Raw genomic sequence first — 9,550 nt, forward strand, 5'->3', positions numbered from 1 at the left:
TCAAACACTACTTGGGAGGCTCCTTAGAGGAGCAGAGAGTGAGCTACAAGCTTAGCTAAAGATGAAGGAATGTTAAGCTAATGACAATAAAGAAGCGCTAATTGGGACCTGGTGCACGAAATTATGATCTCTGGTAATGGCTCCAAAAACTTGGTGCTCTAATCTCAATTCATAATTTGTCACAACTTCGATACAACTAACCAGCAAGTGCACTGGGTCGTCCAAGTAATAAACCTTACGTGAGTAAGGGTCGATCCCACGGAGATTGTTGGTATGAAGCAAGCTATGGTCACCTTGTAAATCTCAGTCAGGCGGATAATAATTGATTATGGAGTTTTCGAAAATAATACTAATTACACAGAAAATAGGGATAGAAACACTTATGTAATTCATTGGTGAGAATTTCAAATAAGCGTGTAGAGATGCTTTCGTTCCTCTAAATCTCTGCTTTCCCACTGTCTTCATCCAATTAGTCTTACTCCTTTCCATGGCTGGCTTTATGCAAGGGCAACACCGTTGTCAATGGTTACTTCCCCTCCTCTTGTGAAAATGGTCCAAATGCTCTGTCACAGCACGGCTAATCATCTGAGGTTCCTAATCATGCTGGAATAGGATTCACCCTCCTTTTGCGTCTGTCACTACACCCTTGCGAGTTTGAAGCTCGTCACAGTCATTCAATCCCTGAATCCTACTCGGAATACCACAGACAAGGTTTAGACTTTCTGGATCCTCATGAATGCCGCCATCAATCTAGCTTACACCACAAAGATTCTGATTAAGAGATATAAGAGATACTCATTCAATCTAAGGTAGAACGGAAGTGGTTGTCAGGCACGCATTCATAAGGAATGATGATGATTGTCACGTTCATCACATTCAGGTTGACGTGTGAATGAATATCTTAGAAGCGGAACAAGTTGAATTGAATAGAAAAACAGTAGTACTTTGCATTAATCTTTGAGGAACAGCAGAGCTCCACACCTTAATCTATAGAGTGTAGAAACTCTACCGTTGAAAATACATAAGTGAAAGGTCCAGGCATGGCCGAATGGCCAGCCCCCAAAACGAGATCACAGGATTAAAATACAATCTAGGATGTCTAATATAATAGTAAACAGTCCTATTTATACTAAACTAGTTACTAGCGTTTACAGAAGTAAGTAATTGATGCATAAATCCACTTCCGGGGCCCGCTTGGTGTGTGCTTGGACTGAGCTTGAATGTTACACGTGCAGAGGCTCTTTCTGGAGTTGAACACCAGGTTGTAACGTATTTCTGGCATTCAACTCTGATTTGTGACTTGTTTCTGGCGTTTAACTCCAGAAAATAGCGAAGAACTGGCGTTCAACGCCCTTTTACGTCATCTAAACTCGTTCAAAGTATGGACTATTATACATTGCGAGAAATCCCTGGATGTCTACTTTCCAATGCAATTGGAAGTGCGCCATTTCGAGTTCTGTAGCTCCAGAAAATCCACTTTGAGTGCAGGGAGGTCAGAATCCAACAGCATCAGCAGTCCTTCTTCAACCTCTGAATCTGATTTTTTTGCTCAAGTCCCTCAATTTCAGCCAGAAAATACTTGAAATCACAGAAAAGCACACAAACTCATAGTGAAGTCCAGAAATGTGATTTTAACATAAAAACTAATGAAAACATCCCTAAAAGTAACTAGATTCTACTAAAAACATACTAAAAACAGTGCCAAAAAGCGTATAAATTATCCGCTCATCACAACACCAAACTTAAATTGTTGCTTGTCCCCAAGCAACTGAAAATCAAATAGGATAAAAAGAAGAGAATATACTATAAATCCCAAACTATCAATGAAACATAGCTTCAATCAGATGAGCGGGACTTGTAGCTTTTTGCCTCTTGAATAGTTTTGGCATCTCACTTTATCCATTGAGGTTCAGAATGATTGGCATCTATAGGAACTCAGAGTTCAGTTTGTGTTATTGATTCTCCTAGTTTAGTATGATGATTCTTGAACACAGCTGTTTTATGAGTCTTGGCCGTGGCCCTAAGCACTTTGTTTTCCAGTATTACCACCGGATACATAAATGCCACAGACACATAACTGGGTGAACCCTTTCAAATTGTGACTCAGCTTTGCTAAAGTCCCCAATTAGAATGGCTTTTTCTGCTTGCTTTTTCTTTTTCTTTCTATAATTTTTTTTCTCCTATATTTTTTTTTTCTGCAAGCTTTGTTCTTTGCTGCTTTTTCTTGCTTCAAAAATCATTTTTTATGATTTTTTCAAATTATCAAATAACATGTCTCCTTATCATCATTCTTTCAAGAGCCAACATATTTAACATTCTTAAACAACAACTTCAAAAGACATATGCACTGTTCAAGCATTCATTCAGAAAACAAGAAGCATTGTCACCACATCAATATAATTAAACTAAGTTCAAGGATAAATTCGAAACTCGTGTACTTCTTGTTCTTTTGAATTAAAACAATTTATTTAAGAGAGGTGATGGATTCATAGGATATTCATAACTTTAAGACATAGTTACTAACTACTAATAATCATGTAATGAAGACACAAACATAGATAAGCACTTAACATAGAGAAAACGAAAAACAGAGAATGTAAGAACAAGGAATGAGTCCACCATAGTGATGGTGACGTTTCCTTCTTGAGGAACCAATGATGTCCTTGAGCTCTTCTATGTCTCTTCCTTGTCTTTGTTGCTCCTCCCTCATTGCTTTTTGATCTTCTCTTATTTCATGAAGGATGATGGAGTGCTCTTGATGTTCCACCCTTAGTTGTCCCATGTTGGAACTTAATTCTCCTAGGGAGGTGTTGATTTGCTCCCAATAGTTTTGTGGAGGAAAATGCATTTGAGGCATCTCCGGGATCTCATGGTGATGAGCTTCCTGCGCCTCTTGAGCTCCATGAATGGGCTCTCTTGCTTGCTCCATCTTTTTCTTAGTGATGGGCTTCTCTTCCTCAATGTGAATGTCTCCTTCTATGAAAGCTCCAGCTGAGTAACATAGATGGCAAATAAGATGAGGAAAAGCTAGCCTTGTCCCAGGGGAGGGCTTTTCGGCTATTTTGTAGAGTTCAAGGGAGATGACTTCATGAACTTCTACTTCCTCTCCAATCATGATGCTATGGATCATGATGGCCCGATCATGCTAGTGGGGATGATGGAGCGTTGGATGAACTCCAACCATCCTCTAGCCATAGGCTTGAGGTCCAGTCTTCTTAATTGAACCGGCTTGCCTTTGGAGTCAATCTTCCATTGAGCTCCTTCCACACATATGTCCACGAGGACTTGGTCCAACCTTTGATTAAAGTTGACCCTTCTAGTGTAGGGGCGTGCATCTTCTTGCATCATAAGCAAGTTAAACGCCAACCTTACATTTTTCGGACTAAAATCTAAGTATTTCCCCCGAACCATGGTGAGATAATTCTTTGGGTCCGGGTTCTTACTTTGATCATGGTTCCTAATGATCCATCCATTGGCATAGAACTCTTGAACCATTAGGATGCCGACTTGTTGGATGGGTTTTGTTAGAACTTCCCAATCTCTTCTTTGGATTTCATGTCGGATCTCCGGATACTCATTCTTCTTGAGCTTGAAAGGGACCTCAGGGATCACCTTCTTCTTGGCCACAACATCATAGAAGTGGTCTTGATGAGCTTTGGAGATGAATCTTTCCATCTCCCATGACTCGGAGGTGGAAGCTTTTGTCTTCCCTTTCCCTTTTCTAGAGGATTCTCCGGTCTTAGGTGCCATCAATGGTAATGGAAAAACAAAAAGCTTATGCTTTTACCACACCAAACTTAGAATGTTGCTCGCCCTCGAGTAAGAAAAGAAAGAATAGATGAATAAGAAGAAGAAATGGAGGAGAGGGAGAGGGAGGTGTGTTTTGGCCAAGAAGAGAAAGGAGGGTTGTGTTGTGAGAAAATGAGGAAGAATGGAGGGGTATATATAGGGAAAGGAGGGGGGTAAGTTCGGCCATTTAGGGTGGGTTTGGTTGGGAAATTGATTTTGAATTTTGAAGGTAGGTGGAGTTTATGAGGTAGGTTTATGGGGAAGAGTGGATGGATGTGAGTGGTGAAGAGGTGATGGGGAAGAGAGATTGAGGTGATTGGTGAAGGGTTTTGGGGAAGAGTGTTTATGGGATTGTGTGAAAGAGGGGTGAGAAGAAGTGAGTGGAGGTAGGTGGGGATCCTGTGGGGTCCACAGATCCTGAGGTAATCCTGTGGGGTCCACAGATCCTGAGGTGTTCAAGGATTTACAACCTTGCACCCAATTAGACATGCAAAATGCCGTTGCACACAACTCTGGGCGTTCAGAACCAGATTGGTGCTTGTTCTGGGCGTTGAACGCCCATTTGTTGCCTATTTCTGGTGTTCAGTGCCAGAACCATGCTCTGTTCTGGCGTTGAACGCCCAAAACATGCTTCTTACTGGCGTTTAAACGCCAGTAAGGTCTTCCTCCAGGGTGTGATTTTTCTTCTGCTGTTTTTGATTCCGTTTTTAATTTTTATATTTATTTTGTGACTCCACATGATCATGAACCTAATAAAACATAAAAAACAATGAAAATTAGATAAATAAACATTGGGTTGCCTCCCAACAAGCGCTTCTTTAATGTCAATAACTTGACAGTGGGCTCTCATGGAGCCTCATAGATGTGCAGAGCTTTGTTGAGACCTCCCAACACCAAACTTAAAGTTTGGATATGGGGGTTTGACACCAAACTTAGAGTTTGGTTGTGGCCTCCCAACACCAAACTTAGAGTTTGACTGTGGGGGCTTTGTTTGACTCTGCTTTGAGAGAAGCTCTTTATGCTTCCTCTCCATGGATGCAGAGAGAGATCCTTGAGTTGTAAACACAAGGTTGTCCTCATTTAGTTGAAGGATCAATTCTCCTCTGTCCACATCAATCACAGCTCTTGCTGTGGCTAGGAAGGGTCTTCCAAGGATGATGAATTCATCCTCATCCTTCCTAGTATCTAAGACTATGAAATTAGTAGGGATGTAAAGGCCTTCAACCTTTACTAACACGTCCTCTACTTGTCCATAAGCCTGTTTTCTTGATTTGTCTGCCATCTCTAATGAGACTTTAGTGGCTTGCACCCCAAAGATTCCCAGTTTCTCTATTACAGAGAGGGGCATGAGGTTTATTCCTGAACCAAGGTCACACAGAGCCTTAAAGATCATGGTGCCTATGGTACAAGGTATTAAGAACTTTCCAGGATCCTGTTTCTTCTGAGGCAATGTCAGTTGATCCAGATCACTTAGTTCATTGGTGAACAAGGGAGGTTCATCTTCCCATGTTTTAATGCCAAATAATTTGGCATTCAGCTTCATGATTGCACCAAGGAACTTGGCAGCTTGCTCTTCAGTAACATCCTCATGCTCTTCAGAAGTGGAATACTCATCAGAGCTCATGAATGGCATAAGAAGGTTTAATGGAATCTCTATGGTCTCTAGATGAGTCTCAGATTCCTTCGGTTCCTCAAAGGGAAGCTCCTTATTGATCACTGGACGTCCCAGGAGGTCTTCCTCCTTGGGATTCACGCCCTCTCCTTCCTTCACAGGTTCGGCCATGGTAATTAATTCAATGGCCTTGCACTCTCCTTTTGGATTCTCTTCTGTATTGCTTGGGAGAGTACTAGGAGGGATTTCAGTGATCCTTTTACTCTACTAGCCCACTTGTGCTTCCAAATTTCTAATGGAGGATCTTGTTTCATTCATGAAACTCACAGTGGCCTTAGATAGATCAGAGACTAAGTTTGCTAGATTAGAAGTATTTTGTTCAGAGTTCTCTGTCTGTTGCTGAGTGGATGATGGAAAAGGTTTATTATTGCTAAACCTGTATCGTCCACCATTATTAAAGCCTTGTTGAGGCTTTTGTTGATCCTTCCATGAGAGATTTGGACGATTTCTCCATGATGGATTATAGGTGTTTCCATAAGGTTCACCTAAGTAATTCACCTCTGCTATTGCAGGGTTCTCAGGATCATAAGCTTCTTCTTCAGAAGATGCCTCTTGAGTACTGTTGGATGCAGCTTGCATTCCATTCAGACTCTGAGAAATCATATTGACTTGCTGAGTCAATATTTTGTTCTGAGCCAAAATGGCATTCAGAGTATCAATTTCAAGGACTCCCTTCTTCATAGGCGTCCCATTACTTACAGGATTCCTCTCAGAAGTGTACATGAACTGGTTATTAGCAACCATGTCAATGAGTTCTTGAGCTTCTGCAGGCATTTTCTTTAGGTGAATGGATCCACCTGCAGAAGTATCCAATGACATCTTTGATAGCTCAGATAAACCATCATAGAATATATCCAGGATGGTCCATTCTGAAAGCATGTCAGAAGGACACTTTTTGGTCAGCTACTTGTATCTTTCCCAAGCTTCATAGAGGGATTCACCTTCTTTCTATCTGAAGGTCTGAACATCCACTCGAAGCTTGCTCAGCTTTTAAGGAGGAAAGAACTTGGCTAAGAAAGCTGTGACCAGCTTATCCCAAGAGTTCAGGCTGTCTTTGGGTTGAGAGTCCAACCACACTCTAGCTCTGTCTCTTACAGCAAAAGGGAAAAGCATGAGCATGTAGACTTCAGAATCTAGACTTCAGGATCTACTCCATTAGTCTTAACAGTATCACATATCTGCAAGAATTCAGTTAAGAACTGGAAAGGATCTTCAGATGGAAGTCCATGAAACTTGCAGTTCTGCTGCATCAGAGAAACTAATTGAGGTTTCAGCTCAAAGTTGTTTGCTCCAATGGCAGGAATGGAGATGCTTCTTCCATGTAAATTGGAATTAGGTGCAGTAAAGTCACCAAGCATCCTCCTTGCATTATTATTATTTTCGGCTGCCATCTCCTCTTCCTGTTTGAAAATTTCTTAAAGGTGCTTGCTGGATTGTTGTAATTTAGCTTCTCTTAATTTTCTCTTCAGAGTCCTTTCAGGTTCTGGATCTGCTTCAACAAGAATGTTCTTGTCCTTGCTCCTGCTCATATGACAAAGAGGGCCAGAAAAAATAATAATAATAGGGATCCTTTATACCACAGTATAGAGGTCCTTGTGTGAGTAGAAGAAAAGAAGAAGAAAATCTGAACTCAGAGAGAGAGAGAGGGAGTTCGGATTTTTGGTGAGTGATGTGAGGAAGAGATGTTAGTAGTTGAATAAATAATTAGAAGGAGATGAGGGAGAAGGATTTTCGAAAATTATTTTTGAAAAAGGGTTAGTGATTTTCGAAAATAGTTTTTGAAAAAGGGTTAGTAATTTTTCGAAAATTAAAATAAAAAATTAAAATAATTAATTAATTAAAAAGAAATTTTGAAAAAGGGGGAGATATTTTCGAAAATTAGAGAGAGAGAGTTAGTTAGGTAGTTTTGAAAAAGATAAGAAACCAACAAAAAGTTAGTTAGTTAGTTGAAACAATTTTGAAAAGATAAGAAGTTAAGAAGTTAGAAAAGATATTTTGAAATCAAATTTTTGAAAAGATAAGAAGTTAGGAAGTTAGAAAAGATATTTTGAAATCAATTTTTTTTTTGAAAAAGATAAGAAGATATTTTTGAAAAGATATGATTGAAATTAGTTTTTGAAGAAGATTTGATTTTTAAAATCACAATTAATGACTTGATTCACAAGAAATCACAAGATATGATTCTAGAACTTAAAGTTTGAATCTTTCTTAACAAGCAAGTAACAAACTTGAAATTTTTGAATCAAAACATTAATTGTTATTGTTATTTTCGAAAATTTGATATAAAAATAAGAAAAAGATTTTTGAAAAATATTTTAAAAATTTTCGAAAATAACTAAGAAAAATGAAAAAGATTTGATTTTTGAAAAAGATTTTGAAAAAGATAAGATTTTTAAATTGAATATTTGATTTGACTCTTAAAAACAACTGGATTTTAAAAATTTTTGAAAAAGTCAAATCTAATTTTCGAAATTTTAAGAGAGAAAAAGGGAAAGAATTTTTTTGATTTTTAAATTTTTAATGATGAAAGAGAAAAACACGAAAAAGACTCAATGCATGAAAATTTTGGATCAAAACAATGAATGCATGCAAGAATGCTATGAATGTCAAGATCAACACCAAGAACATTATGAAGATCATGATGAACATCAAGAACATATTTTTGAAAAATTTTTTAATGCAAAGAAAACATGCAAGACACCAAACTTAGAAATCTTTAATGCTCAGGCACTAAGAATTCAAGAATGCATATGAAAAACAAGAAAAGATGCAAAACAAGAAAATATGAAGATCAAACAAGAGGACTTACCAAGAACAACTTGAAGATCATGAAGAACACTATGAATGTATGAGTTTTTCGAAAATTTTATGCAAATTTTAAAACATGCAATTGACACCAAACTTATAACATGACACATGACTCAAACAAGAAACACAAAAATATTTTTTGATTTTTACGATTTTATGATTTTTTTTTTTTTGTATTTTCTTTTAATTTTTTCGAAAATCATTTGAAAAAGAAAAATAAGGATTCCAAAATTTTTAATATGAATTCCAGAAATCTTATGCTCTTTAATCTAAAGCTCCAATCAAAGGGTCAGGCATGGCTTAATAGCCAGCCAAGCTTTAGTATGTAATCCAGACATGACACGCTTGACATTCCCTACCCATAAGGATTAGACATGGCATTACAGCTAGCCAGGCTTCAACATGCTTCATGAAATACTAGAATTCATTCTTAAAAATTCTGAAGAAAAATAATTTTTTTGAAAACATTTTTATTTTAATTTTTTTCGAAAACAAGGGAGAAATTTTTGAAAGATTTTTTTGATAAATTTTTGAAAATAAAACAAAAAGAAAATTACCTAATCTGAGCAACAAGATGAACCGTCAGTTGTCCAAACTCGAACAATCCCCGGCAGCGGCGCAAAAAACTTGGTGTTGTTGCCGGATCAAAATTTGGCACTGATGTTACCGGACCAAAAGCTTGCCGAAAACTCGAACAATCCCCGGCAACGGCGCCAAAAACTTGGTGCACGAAATTGTGATCTCTGGTAATGGCTCCAAAAACTTGGTGCTCTAATCTCAATTCAAAATTTGTCACAACTTCGATACAACTAACCAGCAAGTGCACTAGGTCCTCCAAGTAATAAACCTTACGTGAGTAAGGGTCGATCCCACGGAGATTGTTGGTATGAAGCAAGCTATGGTCACCTTGTAAATCTCAGTCAGGCGGATAATAATTGATTATGGAGTTTTCGAAAATAATACTAATTACACAGAAAATAAGGATAGAAACACTTATGTAATTCATTGGTGAGAATTTCAGATAAGCGTGTAGAGATGCTTTCGTTCCTCTGAATCTCTGCTTTCCCACTGTCTTCATCCAATCAGTCTTACTCCTTTCCATGGATGGCTTTATGCAAGGGCATCACCGTTGTCAATGGTTACTTTCCCTCCTCTTGTGAAAATGGCCCAAATGCTCTGTCACAGCACGGCTAATCATCTGAGGTTCCCGATCATGCTGGAATAGGATTCACCCTCCTTTTGCGTCTGTCACTACGCCCAGCAATCGCGAGTTTGAAGCTC

This window comes from Arachis ipaensis, chromosome B05 (assembly GCF_000816755.2).
Source record: "Arachis ipaensis cultivar K30076 chromosome B05, Araip1.1, whole genome shotgun sequence".
NCBI classification, from domain to species: domain Eukaryota; kingdom Viridiplantae; phylum Streptophyta; class Magnoliopsida; order Fabales; family Fabaceae; genus Arachis; species Arachis ipaensis.